At 39.3% G+C, this 13,462-nt stretch overlaps 2 non-coding genes across 2 annotated transcripts; both read left to right on the top strand.

Moving 5' to 3' along the window:
• The first annotated feature begins 6,877 nt into the window (after nucleotides 1–6,877).
• On the top strand, nucleotides 6,878–6,950 carry TRNAF-GAA (transfer RNA phenylalanine (anticodon GAA)). Its single transcript has one exon. It is a non-coding gene; the product is annotated as a tRNA-Phe (tRNA).
• A 544-nt stretch (nucleotides 6,951–7,494) lies between these two features.
• Nucleotides 7,495–7,601, top strand: LOC131414280 (U6 spliceosomal RNA). Its single transcript, XR_009222171.1, has one exon. It is a non-coding gene; the product is annotated as a U6 spliceosomal RNA (small nuclear RNA).
• The last annotated feature ends 5,861 nt before the right edge of the window (nucleotides 7,602–13,462 follow it).

Below are 13,462 nucleotides of genomic sequence, written 5' to 3'. Positions count from 1 at the left end.
CTAAGCCATCATTTTGAGTTACTCTTCATTTAAGGTTTCTCCCGCATGACACATACTGCAAGCATTAGTAAACTATTTGTTTTTCTCTTGTTAATCTGCCTTTTTGTTAAAGAGTCCCCTCTGAAAACCTAAGATGAGTAGAGGTAAAATTTTGCCTCTCCTATACTAGGAGGCTGCTCTCTCCACATTCTATTCACTGAGCAAGTTGATCAGCACCCCAATAGATCCATACACTGTGAAAATGAGTCAAGTCCTTGGATCATGCAGTTGAGGTGAGGTCAAATCAATTACAAGATTCTATGAAATTTCTAAATCCTTACTTTCCATTTCTAGACTTATTTCTTGGAGAACCAGCAGCAAATAATGGAAGTCACCTGGGATAGGTATTTTTCTGAACTTCTTGGATTATGAGAGAGTGTACCTCAGAGGTAGAGCGCATGAAATGAAGTCCTGGGTTCAATTTCCAGCACCTCCATCCCTGTGCTCTTTCACTCTGGTAAGCCATGCTTGGACAAATTTTTCTCTCTTTCCTCTCTTTATATTCATTTACTCACTTTTTCAGGCTCATATCAGTTAAATTCATACCTCCAATGGGCTGCCTTTGCTCCTGACCCATTTCAACCTCATGGGCCTCATCATTACTGGTGAGATCTGTCTTCCCAAGGAACATCTGAGTGAAGGAAACAAAAATGAAATATCTGGCTCATGCAGGATCTTCTGAACCGGAGACAACAAACATGGCATATTTACAACATCAAGCTTGAGGACTGCATTCTATTGGCAATATTATTGAGGAGCATGAAAGGAAAACAACAGAAAGAAGAGGAAAAGTAAGAGATTCTTAGTCAATTTTCTTTTAAAAGACATTATTTTTTCAACTGTACCTGTCAGTGAAATAGCTGCTGCGAAGGAAAAGCAAACCTGCCCAGTGATTTTTCCCTTCACCATTCTTCTCTACTCTTCTGCCTCCAACCATAAATTGTCCTGTATAGTCACCACAAGTAGTGGGCAATGGATCATGACTCTTTCTGAGCAAGTAAACTGAGGTACTCTACAGAAGAGAATTAATTACTCTTTCTAGCAACTCAGTGTTTCCAAGGTTGAGAAAAGTGGGAGAGGGAGGCAGGAGGATACTGAATTCACAAATGTGCTCTACTATAACCAAAATAGGGATCTCCCATCCTTACTTGGGGTATGAAAGCTACTCAGTTTTTGTCGTAAGGAATTCTCATCCCTCAGCTCATTTACACAAGTGAGCTGACCACACCCTCCTCCTTCCAGTTCCTGAAGTGAATTCTTCAGAGCACTCACATAGGGAAATTAGGGATTCCATGCTCCCAAGTTCTCCTTGGCATCCCCCACTAAACTCTTTTTTCACTTCATTGCTTTTAACACTTTCAATGAAATCATGCCTATTATACAAAAGTTCCAATCACATAGAAAGCACCAGAAGAAACCGCTAAAGGCTTGGAAGTCAAAATGAAAGTTATTAGTGGCGTAAACAAGAAGCAAAATATTCCTGTGGCCATTAGCCATAAGAGTGAAAGGACCCACTCCCATTTCCTCCCTCTGATTCCTGCAACCGTGAATCCTGATGAGAGAGATCCAATGCCATGCATTGGTCACTGATTCAGAGCATTTACCACATCCTGGATGTCACTACCCTTGTCCCAAAAAAGTGTTGTTTCTTAGCTTGTACTATATAATCAAGTGCTCGAAAGGTCATTCCAGCATTCTATCAGGCCGTTTGCTTCAGGGTGATGGAAACATGGTAAGACCAGTAAATTCCAGGAACATTAGCCCATTGCCACACTCCTTTTGCTATAAAATGAATTATTGTCTCAGAAACAGTGCTGTGGAATGCTGTTGAATAAGACATTCAGGAAATCCATGGATGGCGATTTTGGCAGAAGCATTAAGGGAGGTGAAGGCAAATCTAAATCCAGAATAAGTGTCTATTCTGGTGAAAATATGCATTGACCCTCTAATACAGAAGTGGTCTAATGTAATGAACCTGACACCAGGTGGGTAGCTGGTTCCTCCGTGGAATGATAGCATGTGAGGGCTTAAGGTTTGTTTGCACTGTTTAGTTTAGTCTAGTCACTTAGAAGTGGCTTGAACCAGATCCATTTTGATGTACAGAAGTTCGTGTTGCTGAGCCCATATGTGACCTCCATCCATGTCTCCATGGCCACTTTGTTTATAAGCCCATGGGACAAGGACAGTGGGGCTAGGGAGAAGCTTACAGACATCAATAGAATGGGTCATCTTGTCCACCTGCCTGTTAAGATCCCCTTCTGAGGAGGTTGTTCTCTGGAGAGAATTTACACTGGAAACTCAAGTCTCATGGTAACTTAGTAACTCATGCTCAAGCATTCGATCTCTTCCTGGACCCAGTAGCAAACCACAAATGATTTTTTACAAAGAGGATCATAATTTGCAGAGGATGCCATAGTGTTGCCCTCAAATCCCAGAGGTGTGTCCTGTAATTCACTTATAGAAGAGTCCTAAAACTCCAAATGCCATCTCTGTCTTCCACAGACACTTTGAGTACTCTGATGGGTCATATAGATAAAGTGGCAGTGTAGCTTTCTTATAGCCTGAACCAGTTGCAGAACTTTCTTTTGTTCTGGGCTGTGCACAAAACTGGTGGCTTTCCTAGATACAGAGAACAGATTGATAGCTGCCAGAGGCAAGGGTGGGGAGTGGGCAAAACGGTTGAAGGGGGTCAAAAGGTACAAATGTCCAGTTATAAAATAAGTAATGAAGATGTAATGTGCAACTTGGTGTCTATAGTTATTAATATTGTATTGCATGTTTGAAAGTTGCTAAGAGAGTAGATCTTAAAAGTACTCATCACAAGAAAAAAAATTGTAGTTATGTATGGTGACCGATGTTAACTAGACTTACTGTGGTGATTGTTTTGCAATATATACAAATATCCAATAATTACATTGTACACCTCAAACTAATATAATGTTGTATGCCAATTATACTTCCTTTAAAAGAAAAACAGGTAACCTTCCAGGCTACTTGGTAAATCAGTCAGAGTATTAGGTCCAAATGATTCCACATTTCCTCCAAAATTCAAAGAGCCCCACTGGGCATTCCACTTCTTTTCTAGTGGTGGGAGCCAGATGAAGCAACTAGTTCTTCACCTTTGAAGGGCTATCTCAACATGTTCCACATAAATTTTACCAAGGTGACAGGCTCCTAACTTCTGTGGGGTTTATTTCTTACTCTATGGCTTGCTTGTGTCTCAAAGGAGTCCATAGCAGCTGCTACTTTTAGACCAAGGTGTCAAAAGCAGGTCTAAAAAGCATGATATTATCAATCTGATGTACCAGTGTGATACCTTGCAAAGTGGAGAAGTGATCAATGTCCCTGCAGACTAGATTATTACAGAAAGCTGGAAAATGTATATGATCCTGAAGTGAGATTGGAGGTGTCTTGCTGGCCCTACCAGCCAAAGGCAAACCATGCTTGATGGCTGTATTAGTTTGCTAGGGCTTCCAGCACAAAATACCATAGACTGAATGGCTTAAACAACAGAAATTTGTTTTCTCACAGGCTAGAGTCCAAGAGGAAGACGTCAGCAGATTGGGTTTCTTCTGAGGCCTCTCTCCTTGGCTTGCAGATGGCCACCTTCTTGCTGTGTCCTCACAGGGTCTTTCTTCAGTCTTCGTGTTGGCTGTGTCCTAATCCCTTTTTATAAGGATATGAGTTAAATTGGATTAGGATCCACCCATGTGACCTTATTTTACCTTAATTGTCTCTTTAAAGGCCCTATTTTCAAACACAGTCACAATCTGAGGTGCTGGGGGTTGGGACTTCAACATATGAATTTTGGAGAGACACAAGTCAGCCCATAACAGTGGTCAGTTTTTATAGGCATAAAGAATGAAATACTTTCCACATCAAGAGCCAGCTGCACATCAAGTACTGGTGGCTATGATGATTTGCTCCAGGAAAGAAATCATAGTTGGAACAGCAGGTGTAATTGGAGTCTTGATTAAATTCACAACAGTGTTCTGCCATTTTTTCATGATAATTCTGTCTTCTGCACAGGCCAAATCGGCAAGTTGAATAGAGATGAGGTAAGAATCACCACTCCCTACATCTTTCAAGTCCTTTCTGGTGGTACTTATCTTTAGAATTCCTCCAGGAATGCAGTCTCCTTTGTGTTTGCTATTTTGGCAGATAGAGAATTCTGATGGCTTCCAACTGGACTTTGTTACCTTAATATCCCACATGTCAGGAATCCAATCCAGATCTCCTTGAATGAAGAGGAGAGTGGGACCACTTGAGAAAGGAACTTGGTACACAGCTAAATATGTATATAGTAAATAAATCTTTTCTAGCCTTCCCCAAAGAAAGTCCACTTAGCAACGCTATTGCATGTGAGAGAAAGGGGCGTAACCAGAATATTTGGAGACTATTGAACGCTACTCTGAATTGACATTAAATATTGGAATAGGAAATGCCAGTGTGGTCTATCAGTGAGAGCAGTGGCTTAGCGAGGTAATGTGATCAGTGGAATCAGGTTTATCTTACTGCAGGCCTATATGGATCCCTGAATCCACTCCATAGTTATTTACCAAGATCCAGGATGCCTAGTTGAAATAGACCTACATAGCCGCTCAAGTATCCCATCATCACAACTGAATCCAGAGAATAATTTTATTTGTAGCATCTACCATTGTCATTCTTGGCCTGCAGAGAATAGCCACTACAGAGATTTTTCAGAAAGGATGCTGTTGCTCTCCTCACCAACACAGTTCTTAGAGACTTGGGGAAGATAGTCCTCTAGTCTAGGAGTTGGCCAACTTTTTCTGTAAATGGCCAAATAGCAAATATTTTAGAATTTGCAAGTCAAATGGCAAAATCAAGGATATTATACAGGTACTTATACAGCAAGAGAGAAAAAATTTCCACTTTTTTAATGTTAAGTTAGTGTTCCCTATCATCAAAATTGCTAATGCTCTGTAATGATCTGTAATGAGATTTTAAATATTTCACCTTTGAAAATGTCTTTTCACAGATATAGGAACTGCCAAATGCTGATATTAATCTATGAGTGTATGATTTTTAGCATATTTTTGCACAAAAGACATTTATAGAATTTTATTAGATTTTTGATATTTGCCTTTTAGCATGTAATTACATTGTAGATTAATCACTTCCAAGAGAAGGTTAGATTGAAGCACCTCAGTTGAACAGTTAAATGGATTTTGAAATATGGAAATTTCTTTGGCACTTGCTTTAAGATCCAAAAAACACTGCTGCTGAGCTCCATGCTATGAGCTCAGAAAAATACCTCTGCTGAAAATTTGTGTGGTAGTGGAGATCTTGCATCTTTTAACTCTTGACAGTATGAGAAGTGAATATATATATGTTTTATGTCTGAACACTGTTTTGCCTTGGAATTTGGGTTAACTTCATTAAAAGGCATTATCCAATCTGAAACAAAAGCTAATATCTAAAGATATTCAGTGCTTGATGATACTAGTTGAGGGCATTCCTTCCCATTCAAAACAATTTTCATCTCAGCCCTGAGCTCAAAAACCACCACTTATCACTGCTAAGTCATTGAACTGCTGTGTGGTTGGACAAGTCAGGACCTTCAGCTACTATTTCTGATAAAAATTTGCAAAACTGACAATGTTTGGTTCCACCAGAGCAAATTAAATTCATTGTTGACATTTCTTGTTCAACAACATATGATACATTCAGATGTCTCCCACAAAGCATCTGCTGATGAATAATACAATAAATAACCTAACTTACATTTGTCACAAGTTTTAAAACTTGTTCAACTAAGCCTTTTTCTGTTCCTTTCATAATTTTACCACCACCAGTTACAACATATTTTAGCAGATTTCAGTTCAAGTTGTAATGAATGGTTGTTTTTTCAACTTCTCAGAGAACAGTCTCACCTGTAGTCTTTGCATGTAGACTATTCATGCAGGTTATTTCTTCAGTCACTTCAAACTGGCATTGACTCCTCCAATAAACAACTGCATAATATTGGTAACATCTATAGACTCATCAAGAGTCAAAGTAAATGATGCAAAATCATTTGCCTTATTTTTAAAATTAACTGTTGATGTTTGTCTCAATGTCCTCGAGTCTCTGATCAACTATTCTCACCAAAAGACTAACAGTGTTAAACAAGTTTCTTTTCTCTAGACATATTTCTTGTAGCACTACAAGTAAAGACTGTCTAATTACCCCACCACCATAAAGGGTTTCCTTGCACGGCTAACAAAGGAGGCAATCCAAAACTTACCTGCTTCCATCCTCATTTTCATGTCTTAAAAATTTTTGTAAAGAAATTCTGTTGTGATGGGATATGCCATTGTAAATTTTCTAATTTTTGTGAGTTGCTTTCCTGTAAGTTGGGAATGTTGTGATGAGTATTTAGTCGGGTCATGTTCACGTATATTGTACTCTTTTAGCAAATTTATAGCCTCGTTGGATTCCAGTTCTCAGCATTTTTGGAGATTAGGAGAGAGGAAAGATGGAAAAGAAGAGAAAGATAAGGAACCCAAGGAAATATTTCCTTTAGTGTTCTTTACTTTTTGAGTTGTGTCTGAGTCAAGTGACAGGCTGCAGAGGAGTAGACAGGCTTTCCATTGACTCCCTCACTATCAGCTCTCCTCCAAGTCTCCCTCCTCCACCCATCCATCACCCGCTGCCAGAAACTGGATCCAACCTGGCATAAGTGGAACAAAATAGATTCCAAGTCTTACTGGGTGGGCAAATATATTGGACAATTAGACGGCCAGCCACACTTCAAGAAGGTAAAACCTAAAAACGAAAGTTGCACACAATCAAGTGGTGAAAAAGAAAGGGAAGAAAGTGCTTCCTACAGGGGACCGAAATAGCTCAGTTGGGAGAGCGTTAGACTGAAGATCTAAATGTCCCTGGTTCAATCCCGGGTTTCAGCACACACAACGTTTTAGTCAACGTCAAGGCGGATTTGCTTTCTTGTGAGTCAGGGAAGATTGTCCTGAGTTGTTCGTCTGAGGATATTCTCGTATGTTGTATCCCTTTAGCAAAGCTAAAGCGTAATTGCACAATAAACACAAAGCTGTGCCGGAATTCCACCCTAAAGGAGTTGACGATCGAAACCCACTTTTCTTTACTGTTTTGACGTGATCTGCAAGCACTGGTAATAAAAAGACAATAATCAAATAATGTAGAGTTATGCACATGACACCGAAAAAGTTGTGGAACTGTCACCGAGTCGCTGCAATTTGCGGTGCGCCCCACAGCAGCGGGAAAAGAAAAGAGAGTTGCCTGTCGGCTCTGCCGCGACTACACGCTGTTGTAGCCCGAGAGCAGTCACAGTCCGTGTGTAAGGGAATGGAGTGGCTGTGTTTGAATAATACTTTACATATGAACAGTGACGTTTGAATTTCATATAAATTTCATGCGTCACGAAACACTATTCTTTGTTTTATTTTTTCAACTGTTTAAAATAAAAAACCGGTGCTCGTTTAGACAGCACATATACTAAACTTGGGAGATACAGCAAAGATAAGCAGGGCCCCTGCTGCAAGGATGACACGCAAATTCAGGACATGTTCCTTTTTTTATGTAAAATAACCATTCTTAGCTCTAAGGCAATAATTTACCAACCACTAGGGTGGAGGATCCCATTGCAAAAACTCAGAACTTTAAGAGCAGGCAAAATTTCGGTAGCCTTCTACGAGTCAGAAACAACTGGAGAGTAAATGCGAACATAGGGAACCTGAGCACCTAGAGATTGGAACTTTGTTTCCCTGGATTAAACCTGCAAGTTTACCAAGTGAGCTACCCTAGTCCACAGTCCTAGCTGCTGCGCACATACTCACTAACTCATTTGGTAGATCTTGTCCTAGTTTGTAAATCTCTAGCATTCTCTTCTTTGCAGAGAAAATTCCGTTTGAAACTAATGCTATAATCGCTAGCTCTCTCTCTCCTGTTCTGTCTCCTCTATTTCTGTCTTCCATTCATTTAGGTGTTCAGAACCAGAGTTGTAGCGTCCCCTAGAAAATCTCACCACAGAGTTTGCATACTCAAGGTGTTTTATTTCATGGTAAATATTGGGAATCCATCCCTTTCTCATTTTTTAATTTCCACATAGTGTTAAATTCTAGAGGAAGCGCGCCATTCTTGATACCGGCTCAAGACAAGGTTGACATAAGGGAAGCCATATTGTAGAAAAGAAACCCTATTGTAACTTTGAATGATCTCTAACTAACTAACCCAGCTGGCTACGCACCCACTAGGAGATCTAACTGCTCTGTAGATTTTACAGCCCCTGCTTGTGCATGTACCTCTCAACTTCGATAAGATAACTTTGATCTTCTGAGCTCCTTAGGAATGTGATGACCCCCAAACAGAGAGTCTATGCTGATAGCAATCATCAATGAAAACTGAAAGATCTGATGTGGCACTCCCAGTCTGTAACGCCAGAAGGTCAGCATTCCTAACCTCCTCCCCTATAACCCACCAGCCTATATAACTGCTATATGACTTTGTGTCCCCTTAGGATGGTTCTTTGAGACATTAGATGGCCAGCTTCCCCCTTGCTAGCAAGCTGTAACAAACTACCCTTTCTTTTCCACCATCTTGCCTCTTGACAATTGGCTTTTGTCTCGAAAAGAGCAGATCGTGCCCTTTGTGCAATAATATTCTTCATATCCCGGTACATTGTGTTTTTCATCACTCTTGCAGCCATTCTAGGAAAAGGGGAAGAACATTGAAGGAGAAAGTTTGAAGACACAAGAGAACGTTCCATAATGGGCCTCTCTCTGTTGGTGGATGGAACAGCCACTCAGGCAATCTCTTGGCAAGCTCACCTCAGAGCTGGCCAACTGTGGGAAGACCATGAGAAGAGTATCTTTTTGTGTAGCCTGCAATGCCTCTTCTCTGATGTAGCTGCAAGACTGGATTCAAGGTAGGAGCTTCAGAAATAAAGGAGCTGAACAGAGGAACTCTGTTCTGCCAACTCTTAGGTGCTTGAAGACACTTGGAAAAGGAATGTTATTGGTCACGAACTTTTTCTCATTAGCTGAGCGTCAGGGTGGATGTGGTTGAGTTGTGGAGAGATTACTGAGCATAGAAGTCTAGGTGTAATCTTCCATGTCTCCACCCTTGCACTCTTCCACAGCCCCAGCTCCCTGATCATGTCTGAGCCTCTCCTCTTTTTTTTTTCTTTCTTTTTTGTTTTATCTTACTTTTGTTTTTGCATTTCTTTACTCATCTTTTCTTGCTCACACTCAGAGAAACTCGTTATCTAGTTCCTTGCTTTCAGTACTCAAGGATTTCTACTCCTAGGGCTTTGGAGTCTATGGCCTGAGGTGATTGTGTCAGAACAAGGAAGACTGGGTTGAGTGGGACAACACACAAAGGCACTGTTCACCCAGGGCAGCAAATGTGCCAGCTCCACACAAACGAGCTCGTTAATGATTCATCCGAAAAATAAGTGAGGAGCAGGAGGAAAAAAGAACAGAAAGAGAAAAAATAAGAGGACCATGGACAATTTCCTACTCCTATTTTCTCGGCTGTGTCTTTTTCAAGAAAGAGGTTGCAGACTGAGGAGCAAAATGCCTGCCACTAATTTTCCTCCTGCCCCTTCTTACCTTTCAGGCTCCACTGAGGGCAATTCGGTGCAGTCACCAGACGTTAAGTCACTAGACCTCCGTTCTGCTGCGTGGATGGAAGCTGCACACCAACGCCGCTTTTCACAAGAAGGCTAGGCGATCCAAACCCCAACGTGAAAATAATGAATTGGGTCAGCTAGTGTAGAGTTTCCAGTGGGACTGAAATAGCTCGATTGAGAGAGACTTTAGACTAAGAGCGCCCGGATCTGCTCCCGGATTTGGCGGTCATCATGTTTAGTCAAAAATAATCCTGTAGCAGTTCACATACAGAAGCTTCCTGACCACAGACACCCTCTTGCAACCAATGCTTGAAGCGAATTGTCTAGAGGGTTGAAATGGGGAGAATCGGAATTCCATGCTCTCGAATCTTTTTGTCACCATATTTAAATATATTGAAATCCTGCCTGATACACACGGAAAACATTGGAGAAACCAGCGGCGAAAGACTGTGGAGAAAAATGGCCGTTATCAGCCGCATAAACAAAAGTGAACTCATCTCAGAAGTTTAGGTATTTACTTTTATTCTTTCGAATTTCTGTGCCAATCTCTCCTGGAGAATCGTTGCATTCTCGGAAGGAAAGGAATTTGATGGTTCTGTTCGGACTGCTAACCTTACTCCGCCGCCCGGTGTCTGCCCTTGAAATGTTCCCTCCTTCAAACTGAAATATTTGTTTTTCAAGAGTAGGTGCAGTTCTGAAGTTTTGTTCTGATGCTCTTTGGTATAAAACTCAAAGATAGAAGTGTGGAGCAAGAACGGAGAACCATCTCGGGACGAACGCTGGAGGATGCGCGTGGGCTGAAACTTTTGATTCAAGACAAGTGGGTCCACTCCAGGCTGCCCTGTGGCTTTGAGTTCATTCATTTATGTCAGGGCACTAAATCGTGGAAAACTACTCTTTCTATCACAAAATTTCAAGACAACAGATCAGCTAGTTTGCGGCTTTTTAATTGATAATCCTTTGGCCATTTTGAGAAGATGCCAACAGAAGGAATGGTAACACCCTACTGGCAATTTTAGAATCTGGGATCTGAGTAACAGACCCAAGATAAAAAGAGTTTTATGGGGCGATTAACAAGCTTTTAAAGTCTGGTATTACTTTTCAAAGAACTTAGCACTAAATTTTGGAATCAGAGCTCTTTCTTTGATTTTCTTTCTTTCATCTTCTTTTTTTTTTATGTGCAAATAATCATTTTCCCCTGCTCAATATTTTACCATTCTCTTTTTTTTTAAACTATCTCATTATTTGTTGTTTCTAACCCAAGTCTGGTTGTTCAAAAGAGTGAGTTACTGTGGTAAATCAAAGCAGTGATACCACTTGCTTCAAATATTTTATTCTACTTTGTCCTTTTGCCAGTTTTCTTAAGTCTGAGTCCTTGGGTTGTTATTCTGTGTTTCTTACACAAGAAAACCTGTATTTTATATTCTGTAGTTTCAACTAAATTTTAACTTACAGAGGAATAAAACCATGAAAATACATTCATCTCTGAATGTAGAAACCTTTCAATTTTTATGTTTTCTGGCTAACTTATCTTTCTCTTCTCACTTATACCAAATTTGAAAGTATTTTTTTCCTTTTAACTGAGTGAATTTTATGTAATTATTCCAAAGCATCTTCCTCCTCCCTCTTCCTACATCAGGCTGTGCAATATTTAAGTCAGTTGTATAATTGAAAAATTAATCCATGGAACATAATCAGCTTTGGGAACAAAAATAGACTGGTTATCAGCATGCAATACAACTAGTGGAAACAAAAGGGTGAGTCTGTGAGGAGTCACTGCTAAGAGGAAGCCACATAGCCTTAGGCACTCCAACTGTATAATTGACAGAATGGATGGGATGGTTAACAAACTGAGCTGGTTAAGTGCAGTTGAATAAAGAGCTGCTAAAATGTAGTCTGTAGGTTAAAGATATAGACTGAATTATATGTTTTACCAAAATCTATCCTCATTTATTGAGATTATATGATTTTTCACTTTTAACCCATCGATGAGCAGTAAAAATCCATTCACCTAATAATAATCCATTTTTGAGTTTATGTGATAGTCTGTATTTGAAAGGTAAAATTGATATGTTAATAACTTTTGAATCTATATACTTTTGTGAGTTTACTTTCTTTTTAAATGTAGTCCTTGCAAGTCTTGCAATTGAACTATGCAAACTTTCTAAAATTGAACTGGATTTTTTTTTAAACTTTTGTCTCTGCTTTGCAAAATTTTAAATATTAGCATAAAGTGAGCAGAACACATATTCGTATTCCCAGTCCTGTGATCATTTCAGGACACCTCCTGACTCTACCTCACCAACCACTTGCCAAACCTTTTCAAAAACTTTTATTGGACCACCATTGAGTCCAGGCACTGGACTAGATGATAAGCCTCCAAAACCTCTAAAAGACTCTCCTAAATTGTTGACTGAAGGATTGACAAATGACATTTAAGTTCTCTAGAACTGAATAATTTCTCCCTGTTAGGGAATTATGACAATTTCAAAAGAGAGAAAAGGATTCCAAAGAATAATTTCCTCAAGGTGGAGTATCTTTGCCCTGGGGATCTTTTCTCCAATGAAAATATGTAAAGCATTCACTGAAAAACCTAACTGCTTGACTTCAAATCTTGGCTCTGCTACATATCAGATGTGAGCCCTTGGACCAGTTACTTGACCTTTTGTGGGATCCAGTATTTAATGACAAGTTTTTAATTGTGACTTCAATCAAATTTATTTATTTCTGTTCTTATTATACATCCATTTTTTTCCCCAAGCACTTTAAGCAAACAGTAACAGATTGGCCAAAGAATAATTTTAACAACACCTTAAGAAGCAAGAAATATTACAGTACTGTTAATAAAATACCACCCTGCGAAGGAAAATCACCTCAATTGTAAGACCACACGTTGATACTCAATCATTCCTGCATGCAGAAGCCAATACATCTCTATATCACGTCATTGTTAAAGGATAATTTTCAAAAAATGATAGAATCATGACAGTCATACAAATGTAAAAGGAATGTATGCCAAATGTTTTAACTAGTTAGTCAATGAGTTAACAATTAATGATTAATTATTAACTTAACAATTAATTAACTCATTTACTTAATAAGGTGTTTCAACTGGCTAAAAAGAACCCAAAATATCTTGCATTTACAGTCAGATAAGTAATGCTGCAAAGAAATTGCAAAAAGATGAAAACTTAAAAACAATTGTACATTTTTCTGAGTGTATCTTAAATAGTTGTTCTTAAAAATAATTATTGTATTTATGAATAAGAGTGTATTAAAACATACTATCCAGAATATAAATTAAAATATATTTTATATTTCACGTGAATGTGGAGAAAATACTCTAACAGGGTGCAGTGAGTCCAAAAGGTTGCTGGGTAAGAAAAGGCTGTTTTTTATGTGGGAAAGAGGAACCTGGGTATGGGAGAAGAGATATAAGATTAGGTTTATTATTATGTATTTATTTGTTCACTGCAAATAACTCACCACTTCCAAGAGCCAGCAAAACATAAAATGAGAGATGGCTGTAATTTCTTTACTTCAGAGTTTTAGAGGTTCCTCATTTCTCCTACCCCGCTAACATTTGGGTGAATTTGAGAGCTCACAAAAAATTCACTTAATTTGTTTTTTGGTTAACACATAAACACTAAAAGTCAACTGTCAGCCAAAATTCCCAGGAGTTTGCACCTTCATGTGACAAGTCCCCTCCAAGGTATTTGGACTCTCTACATATAGTCCTCTCCAGAAGTAGTTGGAATTGACCAAGCTGCACATCAGACATCACAATCACTTAGTACAGCTTTCCAAAGA

The sequence above is a fragment of the Diceros bicornis genome, chromosome 14, assembly GCF_020826845.1.
Source record: "Diceros bicornis minor isolate mBicDic1 chromosome 14, mDicBic1.mat.cur, whole genome shotgun sequence".
Lineage (NCBI taxonomy): Eukaryota > Metazoa > Chordata > Mammalia > Perissodactyla > Rhinocerotidae > Diceros > Diceros bicornis.
Note: the sequence above shows the minus strand (reverse complement) of the source record. Positions and strands in the feature narration are given on the sequence as shown.